The sequence below is a fragment of the Thalia democratica genome, unplaced genomic scaffold (genome assembly GCF_965202585.1).
Source record: "Thalia democratica unplaced genomic scaffold, ktThaDemo2.hap1.1 HAP1_SCAFFOLD_900, whole genome shotgun sequence".
Taxonomy (NCBI): domain Eukaryota; kingdom Metazoa; phylum Chordata; class Thaliacea; order Salpida; family Salpidae; genus Thalia; species Thalia democratica.
Window position 1 is genome coordinate 5,854 of NW_028139847.1, and position 12,442 is coordinate 18,295.

The following is a 12,442-nucleotide window of genomic DNA, read 5'->3' on the forward strand; positions in this document are numbered from 1 at the left end:
GTAGATAGTATGTAGTAGAAAAGAGCCGATTAAAATAAGTGCTACATTTATCTATAAGTTTGTCAATTATCTTCCACAATACTCATGTAAAATGATGTTTGGTAGATAAAACTTCACCAAGTTTTGGTTTTGTCATGCTGAACATGCTTCACGATACTATATACAAGTAAAGTAGTGCTGCACAACAGCATTTAATGACTCTCTTTTTTGTGTTTTTTCTGATTCTCTTGAACTGTGACGAACTAGGAAAAGCCTTAAAACTACAGCATGCAATTTATTGTACAATAACAGCCGATAACTGTTAGATAAGTTTCTATCAAGACGGTAGTTTTAACAGCGATCAGGCAGGCTGTTGACTCAGGGTAAAGCTTCATCATTGCACATTGGTGAAACTGATCTCTGCGATTGTTCCAAGTGTGAACAAGGCGGCCGTACAATTTTTCACACGGGGAACATGCGTTCGCGCAGTCCCCTTCTAACGCCAACATCTAAAACTTAACAGAAAATGGCTAAATGTTTGCGTAGTGATTTGTTATTTAACCTTTTAAAAAAAAGTTGTCATTTTAGGTGTGTATTATAAAGTACCAGGGACGTAGCTAGCTCAAAAAAGTTACGAATCTGCAAAAAAAAAATCAAGAATAATGTGTGATGACGTCATAACGGGAATAGAGTAGTTTTAACTACCTTTAATTTTATATGAAATGAAAGTGTGCAGTTTTCTTAAAAAATTAAACATAAATTGAATGTTGAAGTATAATGAGTAACTGAATACAAGGCAATTTGTACTGCTCTTGACCCCCTATAATTCTTTATTTGTTGAGACTTTTATGAACCTATAAAACCTTTAACTTAAAATAAAAATAATTATTAAGAATTTAACTTTAATAGTATTACTAATAGTCCTAAAATATATAAACTTGAAAACAGTTTCCCCAATTCAGAAATCATTTGCAAAAATTGTAGTTTTTATTAGATAAAAATCATCAATTTTAGGAGTTGAATAAAAAACAAAAGAATATAAAATTAAAAAGTTCACAACATTAAATAAAAGTCAGATGCACAATTACTTAATTTTGTCAAAAATAATTCATAAAGTAAGGAAGAGTACACGTCTATGTAAATGTTATTACTAGCTTTGGTAGCAAAAAGATTTAAGCTGTAAAAAAGAATAAAACATTTTCTTACTATAAAAAAATTGTTAAACAAAAGCTGTAAAATAGAGTCAAAATTTTTTTTACGAAACAAACTTGTTAAATAAAACAACTTAATAAAATAAGAACAAACTTTGAATATTAAACATCAATAGTTTTCAGATACAATGTAAAACATAATTAAATGCAAACATAAAGATTTTTAAACATAAAACATATTTAAATTTTTTTTTAATTGTTACGAATTAATAAAACAACTATACACTTCTTAAAATAAATATTATTAACTTATTCTTTTTAATCTTAGATTGAAAAAGTTACATTAAACTTTTTTTTAAACAACAGATACCATCCATATTCTTGATACATTTAAAGAAAATATAAAATACAAAAGTCTTCATATTGTAAAGAACAATGCTTGTAGAAAAACAAAATTTATAGTAATATTTAAAAACAAGTTGAAAAAAACTTTATATTTTACATAGTTGTCTGAAAACATTATTCAAAGAACTTTTTCTTGAAGTACTTATCTGGAACTTTTTGTAACAAACTGAAATTCTGATAGATTCACTTTGTAAATAGCTTTGAGTTTTTATGGTACCAAGTAGGTGGTTTTACTTTTAAATTATACTTGCATAATTTTAACCTTAGAAAACTTAACTTTTAAACTTAGTTTTAAAAATCTGTAAAACAACTAAATTTGTTAAAATCCACACATAGTGTACTAAGTTTACAGTAGTACTACAAGTAAAACTAAAAAACTATTTTTCAAAATGTAAAGCTAAGTAGAAAATACAAATGTACTTATTTATTTTTTTGTTATTTTGTAAACTACTTAAAACCTGTTTTTATAAAGATGAAAAAAACAGAGGAAATGAAAAACCTTTGAAAGTTAGGAATAAAACCAAAAACTCTGAAAAAATCTTCATATAATAAAACACTTTGCATAGAAAACAAACTCATTGTAAACAAATTATATAAAAATACAAGTAAAATAAGTATTTACAACATCGCTACCCTATGACCAACAACAATTCCAGGATTTTTTTGCTGAATTTTTCATAAAAAAAAACTAGCACTTAGCTCACTAAAATAAAAAAAGGAATAAAAAAAATTACAAGACAGTATTTTTCCATTAAAACAAGTTAAAATTAAAAAATAAAGTTCTAAAATACAATGATAAAACTATAATTTGTTTATACTAATCTTGAAAAAATAAAAACTTTAACTAACCTAAGCATTTATAAAATCTTTAAAACAAGTTTTAATCAAAGAATATGGTTCTAAAATACAAAAATAAACTATATGTTTATATTATTTTTTAAAAAATATTATATTATTGAGTTTTTCAGTTTGTCTTCTTTTTGCAAGCTATTTGAATTATTGTGTTATTTTTTCTGATTTAATAGATTCTTTCTAATCTTATTGATAAAATTTCAGGAAATGATATTGTCATCACTTATTCAAAAGTTTTTAATTTTTGTATATTTGTCAACCACAGAGATTTTATCTTAAAACATTCAACTCAAAGAGTCAATTTGATTTAAAACAAAAGTTAATTATTCATGTTAGTTTATTTTGAGAATCATCTACTTTAAAATTCGTCATGTTATATATCTTCTATCTGTATTTGCTCTTTTGAAACACAAAAAAATGTAACTTTCAAAAAATGTTAAGTTCTCTTTGACTCACCACAAACATTTAAATAGTACAATATCCTCTCTCACACTTACTTTTTTATTTTCCCAAATCATTATAACAAATCTACAGGTGCCAAATTGATTCATTTACAATAGTTTGCTATTTAATAACAGGAATCTACGCGATCCTATTTCTACAAAATTTAGATGTATTCAATTTGTTAGATATTTATGACACTAAAACTGAGTATAAACGAATACTTAGAGCTATTTAAACAAGGACTAGAAAGCTGAATAATCGGAAAAAAGCAAGTTTTGTTGACGTTTCTGTAGATTCGCAGAAACCTACCAAGCTACGTGCTTGTAAAGTACTATCGTTTTTTTAAATATCTTGTTTAAGCATTTCAATTTTTAATAGCAACCACTAGCACTGCTTGCAAGTTTAAAAAGTAGAACATACTTTTTTTATTTTTAGATTTAATTTGATTACTTTTGAAGTTTAACGAAAGTTCTAACCGTTTGAAGTTTAAGGTGGCCTATTTTTTAGTGTTTTTGAAAAACTTATTTAATGTTAGAGTTTTGAAACTGTTAACTAATTTCTAGTATCACCATTTAAGTTCTTATAAGTTTTATTTTAAAATATTTAAAAATTTTTTACTTCTTTAGATAACATATTTTTAATTTTTTTTATATTTTTTTTTATATAGTTTTAACTAACAATAGATACTACTAGCACTTTTTTAGCTCAACCGATTCTGTTTTAATTTTTTTTTTTCTAGTTTGTTTGGTTTGTTGCTTTTTAAACTTAAATTTTAACTAGTTTAACTTGTCATTTGTAATTAAAATGCTTTTTTGAATTAATTTATACTAATCATATTATAGAGTAAAATACTGTTATTAATAATATAGAACAACAGAAAATATATTTTAATAAAAAAAAAAAATTTAATGTTTAGTTAGAAATGTAAAAAAAAATAGTATTTTTAATATAGTAGTTTATTTTTATATAGTAGTTAGTATTAGTAGCATCAAATTTTATTTCGAGCCATTTTATGTTTTAGAGGAAATCCCAGAAATAAATGCATTGAATTACTGATGTAACTTTATATCAGTTTATATAAATATTCAGATAAAAAATTCCTGATGTAATGTTCAATAAAGTTAAATAAAGTTAAGAATATTGCTAGATAAACCAACTACGGAGAGTGGTGGTATTATTTCAGCCAGAGCCTGCTGCAGTAAGCATAATGTTCCAGAATATATATTTATATTGTTTTTTAGTGTTATATAAAGTATTTTCATAGTGATGTTACTTATAATAAGTATTTTTTTAATCATAAATGTTTAAATCTAATTTCATTGTACGCATTCTTAAAATATACTCCTGTTAAATTAAATCTTGTTTAAAACTTTTGACTACATTTAATTTTTTTTTCTAAAATATGATGTTCATATATACTTGTTGGTGTTTGCAATTGTTCATTTATACAATAGTTTCATTCATGATCATACCTAGTGTTATATAGAGTAGCCCAAAGTACTATTTGATAGAAGTAAGGTTTGAATTATATATGGTTTTTAATGTGGTTGTACACACCACTAGAACCTTACACAATAACTACTTGAATAAGTTATGCGTACTACTAATGCGATTTTAACTGATTTTTCAAATTATTGTTGAAGTTGAATAATTATTTTTTTTCCTTAAAGTTATTGAACCTTACCTTTGACTTAAAAATTATTAAAAATGCTTTTACTTAAGTATTAACAGTTTCACAAATAATAAAATTATAACAGTTCATATTTAAATAAAAATGGATCAACAAATTCCTAATGCTGATGCGGAAAATGATCGAAATCTTGATCAACAACAACCAGTAGAACAAGATGAATGAAACCTATTAGATACTGCAGATGTTCCACAACAACAAATCCAAGGGGGTGTAGGGGAGGTTGTTCAACCATTAGAGGATAAATTTTTCCGAATTGATCAACAATTTGAGCGAATTGCGGACCGATCAAACAAGGTTTAACAAATAATAGACCCGATGGATACGAAGCATTTCGAGCTTTTTTAGTTTTAATGAATGAATTCGAAAATAATGTAGACCAACCTAACAAAGGTCTATCGCCATGACGTATTAGAAGGTTTGAGCATTTCACTGCAGACGAATCACTAGTTGGTGAAAAATGTATCATTTGTCTTGACGATTTCAAAGTTAATATAGATATGGTTCGTCTAGACTCTAGACTGTCATGTCAGAGATTATTTTTGCAAAAAGTGTACAGATGATTGGTTTAAAGACCACGACAAATGTCCTTTGTGCAATCACGTTTTTAGCTAAGAATTTTCTTAAAATGTTGTAATGCTTTGCAAGTTTAACTACTCGTATTACGTGTAATAAAACTAGATAAACTTATAAATATGTTGTTTTTATATTTATTTCAATCTTTTTACTTTTAACCTATTAAATTTGAATCTTAAATTTTAAATGTGATATTAAAAATCAACTCTATGGTGCGTTGCGTTATTTAAACTTAGTAATAATTTGAAACTACTTAATATAGTCAATACCTTAATTCTTAAAGTTAGTAAAGTTTTTAAATTTATTTTTTTAAAACTTTATGAAAAGTGATTTCAAAACCGTTTCATAAAACCGTTTTCTTCATAAAACTCTTGGTAAAAACATATGCTTATGTAAACGTGTTGGTCTTCATAAAAATTAGGACAATAATAAAAAAAAATCAAAAAAGTCAATTCAAAAAAAATTGTAAAAAGTAATATAATTTAAAACATAAATACATTATATTCAAAGAATATACGCTATCCTTTTATTAAATAAAAAGTCAACAGTTATCATTAATCTTTTCAAGCACCAATAATTCGTATAGCAAACACAGCAAACAGAAATTTATCGATAGCTGTTTACTTTTGGTTATCAATTAAGATATGTTTAATTAGTGATAAATAATTAACTCCGGTGAAATTTTTAAATTATACTGCTGTTAAGTAAAGCCTCAACAGTTTTTGGTTTTTAGTTTATCATTTTTACAATTTTCTTTCGAAATTTACAAGTAAATTAAATCTTTTAAAATATTTCTATACAGATTTAATAGCTATACAGTTTTTAGTAATACTGTAAATCATGGGTGACAGATAACAAGAAAGAATCTTTAAATTGTCAGCAATTTTTCCTTTGTTACAACTTAAAACGCTGTGAGCGTAGTAGTTACTCTGATTCACATTTTTGCATCATCTAATAATAAATTTATATCAATTTGATATAAATGTTTGTAAAAAATCGTTTATATAGTTTAAAAAAGAAGGGGACCAATTACACTACCTTGTGGTACCCAATAGCTTATTTCTAAAAGATCCGATAGCTCAATTTTTATGATCAATCTTTATGATCAGTCATTTTCAAATTTATTGAACCAATAAATTAAGGTTTCATGTGTTCCATACTGGCTTGAAATTTTCAAAAACCTTTTGTGTGATAGTAAATAAATAGCTTTTTTATTTTAGTATAAATTACTTTAATATTTTTTTTTCTTTCTAAAAATGCAATCATGTTAACACTTTAATGCTTGATGAGCAGTTAGAGAAACAAACCAAATTGTGTTCAGTTAGTAAACTATAGACAATAAGGTGGATATGAATATTTAGAGATATAATGTATTGATAAATTTGAGAAAAGCCACTAGTTATGGTTGCAGATTAAAATTTCAAGAACATAGCTAGAAAAGTCATTTGTTAAAAAAAACATTTTAAATATATTTCAAACAGTCAGTGCATTTTTTAATGACCACAGAGGAAGTTATACACAGAAATTTTACATTTTATTAAGTCTATACATTGGTAATTAAAGTATAAATTTTTGTTTAAGTTTAAACATATTTAAAGTTTAAATACTTTAAAGTAATCTTTTTAAAGGATAGCAACATCTCTTTCACTGCTTTACCTATTTTTTTAAATTTTTTTTAGTTTGAAGGTGAGACTATGGCGTCGTTGACTTTAGGAATTATACATGTTTCAATAAGAAAAAGCAAGCTATACTATTCATGCACAAACAATTAAAAATACATTTTATTTAAAACAGACAATTTGTTAATATTTTTAATTATTAAATAATTATTGTTACAATTATGCCACTTGTTTTAATTTCATCGGATGAACTTAAACATTTAAAATTATTTAGAACTGCTGATTCACAGTTTTGGCTACTAGTCCCAGAGCTCCTTGGAATTTAAACGAAACAGCTGTCTTGTTCATTTAAATATTTCATTATTCTTTATTACGTTCTTTACGATTAAATTACCTAGTCTGCGAACACTTTCTTTAGTATGAATTCTTCTCTAAATATTCTACTTCCTAAAAAGTACTGCCTGGGTTAATGTAAACGTTTGTTTCTTTTCCATCATTCATAACTTTCAAGTTTCTCATTTATAACAGTTTGTATTTTTACTCTACATCATTCAGTATTTTTATGTTATCTTTTGTGATCTTACCAATATTATGAAAGGTTTTTAATTCTTCATTTTTTATTTTGTTTTCTGCTAATCTTATGGATAATTTGTAAATAGTTTTTAGAGATTTTAAGAAAACTACTAGTCTAGTTTCTTTATACCTGAATGTTGAACAAATTAAATTTAATGTTTTCTTTTCTTTTAATTTTTGTTAGTTTTCATCTTTGTTAGGCCAATGCAACTAATTTTGTATTGATACTTGTGAAAAATTCTGTTGGTTTGCTTGTTTCTTTTCCTTCAGCATGTTTTTAATTTTCAATTCAAACCTATCACTTTAAGGTATAAAACTATGTTATAAATTTCAAAAAACCTCTTTGTAATTTAGTGATTTTTCTCAAGGATTTTATTATGTTATTAGTTGTGTCACATTTGTATTCATCTTTTTGAGTTTCAGTTTTTTTGCAATGATTTTCTTTAACTTTCTTTTTTTTTTATTAAATATAAGGTTACCAGGTTGAACAAGTCTTAAATTCAGTGTCCTTTCTACTTAGAAAAAGAGTTAACTTTTATTTCTGTTATTTTGTTGTTTTAGAAGTTTTAGACAAGGCTTTGTTTTTAGCTTCTAAGAACATTTACTTGAATTTACAATACATTTTTCGATTCAAATAAAAACCTTAATTTGTTTATTTTTGTTAATTTTTCTTTATTTACTGATTATTTTTTATTTATTGCTTTCAATACTAACCCTTTATTGGTTTTTAATTTACAAGTATTTAACTTTCATAATGTATATACTTTTTTTAAGTTACAGTTGCCCCTACCCAAGCACGTAGTTTTCTGCAAAAAATGACTTGGTTTTGTTTCAATTCTTAAGCTATAAAATGGTCTGCTATTTTAAATTTCTTCAATAACTATTTATAATTATTAATAATTAGAATTAATTAAAATTTATCTTTACTTAGTTTTCCACTCCTTACTAACAGATGTCTTTGACATATATGTACTCTTTAGCACTTTTAGTGTCATAAAAATTCAACAAAATAAAATCATCTAAACTTCATACATTTATTTCATATTATTTCTTTTATTAAAAGGTTATTCATTGCAAAATTTATTTAATAAAATCTGTAGCCTTATGTTTAAGTCTGAGAGAAAAAGTAAAATGCTGGAAGACGTTTCTATTATTGAAATGTTTGAGCTGACTCATCCAGCCATTAATTTTTATTTATTGGAAAACTACAAACATTTTTGTGTAACTAAATAATAGACAAAAAATCAATATATGAAATAACTTGAATTTTTTAGTAGATGAGGTTCAAGTGAACTAACAAACATCTTTATTTTTTGATTTTCGTCAATAAACTCTCTGATTTGAGTGTTGGACGATTGAAGCCTGTGTTTAACACATATACAAAAAAAAACATTAAAAACAATGATGAAATCATTTTTTAAGTTTTATCAAAAAAACTTGATTATAAAGTTTGAAATAAAATATATACAACAATATGAATGACAAATTTAAAAGCTTTAAATTTGAATTTTTTTTGTGAGAAAATATGTAATATTAATTTTATATAGAACTTAATTTTTTCTTTAAACTTGTTTTAAAAATTTTTATAATTTTTTAGATAATGTTATTAAACTAGTTATTAGCTTGATTGAAACATTGTACAGGGTTGTTTTAAATTTAGGGTACTATGGATAATTTAAGATATTTTAAAATTTTTAAAAATTTCAATATTACTCTAGAATATTTTAAACTCTATATCAAACTGAAGCTAACTCAGTATAGTTTTTTTTTCTATGGAAAAATTACTCTAGTTTAGTTATTTTAATGATCAAGGATATATATTTTTCTAAGCTTTTAATGAGATTTATACGGGTAAGTTTCAATATTTTTTTTATAACCAAGTTGGTGGAAGAGCTGATTATTTTTCTATTTTAAAAATTAAAAAAAAAATAACAAGAATTCAAAATACTCAGAAAGTTTCAGAACTGTTTAAGGTCCCTCAGGACACTTATGTCACTCAAAGAAAGTTTAATATTATGTTTAGATATATTTTAATCGTTAAAGCTATTTTTAAAGTTATAGATGTAAAAAGAGGACAGATGTAAAAATTTGAATTTTAGTGACACTTAATGGCCATAAAAGTTAGTTACATTTTTTTACAGAAACTAGCCTTTATTTTAAAGCTCAAAATTTAAAACATGAAATGCATTTTAATAAATAAATATTTAAATTTAGAGATATGATCTGTTTAATAACTTAATTACGTCAGTAAACTTGTGCTTGGTTAACTTTAAGGTTCTAGCAGAAAATGTTCAGTAAAGTATATTGCAACATTTATTAGGGAAAAAAAGGAAAATAAACTAATCTAAGAAGGAAAAAAAAACAAAATTATAGTTTTTTTCTGGTGAACTTTTTTATGCTTGGGAAAGTTTAAAAGGAATTTTCTTAAATTTGTAAAAGCAAGAAGGTAGAGCTATCGTTTAAATTTGTTAAATGTATAAATTTATATACTTTGTAAACAACAAACTTGTTTTCTATGCATACTATTTTATTGTTGTATGGATTTTATAGAGTTTTGTTTTTGTTCTTCACTTTTAATGATTTTCATTATCTTATTTTTTATTTACAAGTTTTTAGGTGTTTAACAAAAATTATACAACATTTAAGTTAACGTACCTTGTGTTTTTGACTCATCTTTGCTTTTTAAAATTACTGTAGAATTTATTTTGTTTAACTACTGTAACTTAGTATACTATGTGTGGACTTTGACAACTTTTCCTACAGATTTATTTTAAAATAAAAATTGAGTTTGTTTAAGGGTATAAGTGGGGTCAACCTTGATTTTTACAACTTGACCTTATTTTATAGAGTTTTATCTGAGCTATCAGACATGATTAACAGCTTGAAAAAATTTAGAGTATTTTTGAGATATGAGCGAACAAAGTCGGTGACCTCTATAGGTTCCTATTGGAAGGCTCAAACTAAAAACGCAAAAAAAGGACGTTTCACTAAAAATCTCTTTCCTCCTTTATTTTTTAAGCAATCTTCTTAAAAATTTTTTAGAAAGTGTATTATTAAATTTTAAAAACATGAAATTCAGGAATGTTTTAAATTCAGAAAATAAGACTTTTATTAATAAAAAACTACCTATTTTTTTTGTTTTTTTTTTGTCTAAAATTTTTATTTTTTATTGTTTTTAAAATTCCAACATTTAAAGTCTTTTAAACTATAAAAGAAACGATTCCTGAAAGTTTGAGGACTCTAGCTCAAAAAATGAAGGAGAAGATAGATTTTTAGTAATTTTTTAAATTTCCGAGAAAATTGACCCTGAAAAATTTATGGTCCATACGTTTGTACTGGAAAGTTTTTATAAAAATTACAATAATTCAAATATAAAATAAGATTTTTAATTCTATAAAAACTGACTTGTAGTTTGTATTTCAAGCTATCATATAACATCCGATATTATTTTTACTAAAAAAACATGTCGAACCCCCTATGCCCTTAAACAAACTCAATTTTTATTTTAAAATAAATCTGTAGGAAAATTGTCAAAGTTCACACATAGTATACTAAGTTACAGTAGTTAAACTAGTTCTAAAATAAAATGATGTACTACTTGAAGGTAATATCACATATTTGTTACCTGTGACACTCAATAATAAATAAAAGACAACATTAACAAAGTTGAGGCTTCTGAAGAAGCAGGATATCAAAGCAGGCCACGCTACAGTTTTGCAGCTTTCAAATTATTTTGCAGAATTCTTTCTTTTGAAAGAATTTGCTGCTCTTACCTTAGGTTTTTTGCAAAATAGTTTCAGGTTATACATTTCAAGAAAAAGGACCTTGGATAAAATTTTATGAAAAAACTGTGCAAACAATGAATTTCTTTTTCAATTTTATTTTATTTCTTTTTTTTACAAATATTGTTGTTTAAAGCATGAATATTTATATGAATTTAATTATTTAGAACGGTTTTTTTTTATTTAAAAAATAATAAAAGTTGTTAATTTTTTTATTATTTGAGTCGGTAATATTTTAAAACATTCCTAAATAATCATATTTACTACTCAAAGAAAAAAAATTAAAAATTATTTATTAATAATAAAATATTTCATATATAAAATATGCTTGAATGTTATATCTTAATAAGTATATTTGAGTTTGTTTACATTGCATCTAGAGTAAATACACAACTCACATATGTGAATTAATTTTTTTTTTGTTTTAGATGCCCAATTTGTTTTAAATGCCAAATTTTGCTAAACATACTAGATCAGAGCCTTTTAATTTTCATTTTACTTGGTAAAACAATTTTCTGACATTTTTAGAAGTGTTTGATAAAACATGCTCAAGAACTAAAGAAAAATATTTAATAATACTAACTAGGTTTATGTAAAATTCATTAGTTTTTCTAAACACTGTTATAGTTTTTTTATTTACATTTTATTCAAAAACTATTGGGATAAAATGTAATTAACATTTATTATAAAATATGTGAATTTATTAAGATCAAGTTTCTTTTCAATTGGGTATTAAAATTAACTTTAAAACTTTTATATATTTTAACAGAACTCCGACATCATAACCTTTCATTTGCGTTTTTTGATTTACTATGTTTCACAGTTTGGAAAATTTTTAATTTTTTATGTTTGTTTGAAAAAAAAGAAGGTTTGAGCAGCAATTGAACTTACAAAAAATATTCGATTAAAACCAATAAATCTGTTCTGTCTGATTTTCATTAAGTAGACTAAAGTAGCACACAGCAATTTAAAAGCAAAAATTAAATAAGGTAGAATTATGTTTTGATGAGTAGTACTAATAAATTAAACGTGTCAACATATATACCTACATATTTATAAACTAAGTAAAAATTCTACACTAAAGAGTTCTTTAAAAACGTATTACAAAATAAAATGCATTTAAAATTTAAACATTGAAAGTAATTAACTTAACAAAGTACTTTCTATATGACCACTAATATTTGAAGTTGTCTACTCTAACTTTTATATTTTTATATTTGTACTATTTTTGTTTTTTTAAAGCTACTTTATTTTTGATATATAATTTAATGAAGCTTAAAAAATATAAGTTTAAACTAATTTTGTTCACTGGTGATTTTTTTTAGTTAATATTATTTATTTATAACAACTAACTTTTCATCAGTATCAATT

The 12,442-nt window shown here is 24.3% G+C and overlaps 1 non-coding gene across 1 annotated transcript; it reads left to right on the forward strand.

Moving 5' to 3' along the window:
* The first annotated feature begins 310 nt into the window (after positions 1 to 310).
* On the forward strand, positions 311 to 474 carry LOC145847373 (U1 spliceosomal RNA). The gene has a single exon (XR_014371256.1). It is a non-coding gene; the product is annotated as a U1 spliceosomal RNA (small nuclear RNA).
* The last annotated feature ends 11,968 nt before the right edge of the window (positions 475 to 12,442 follow it).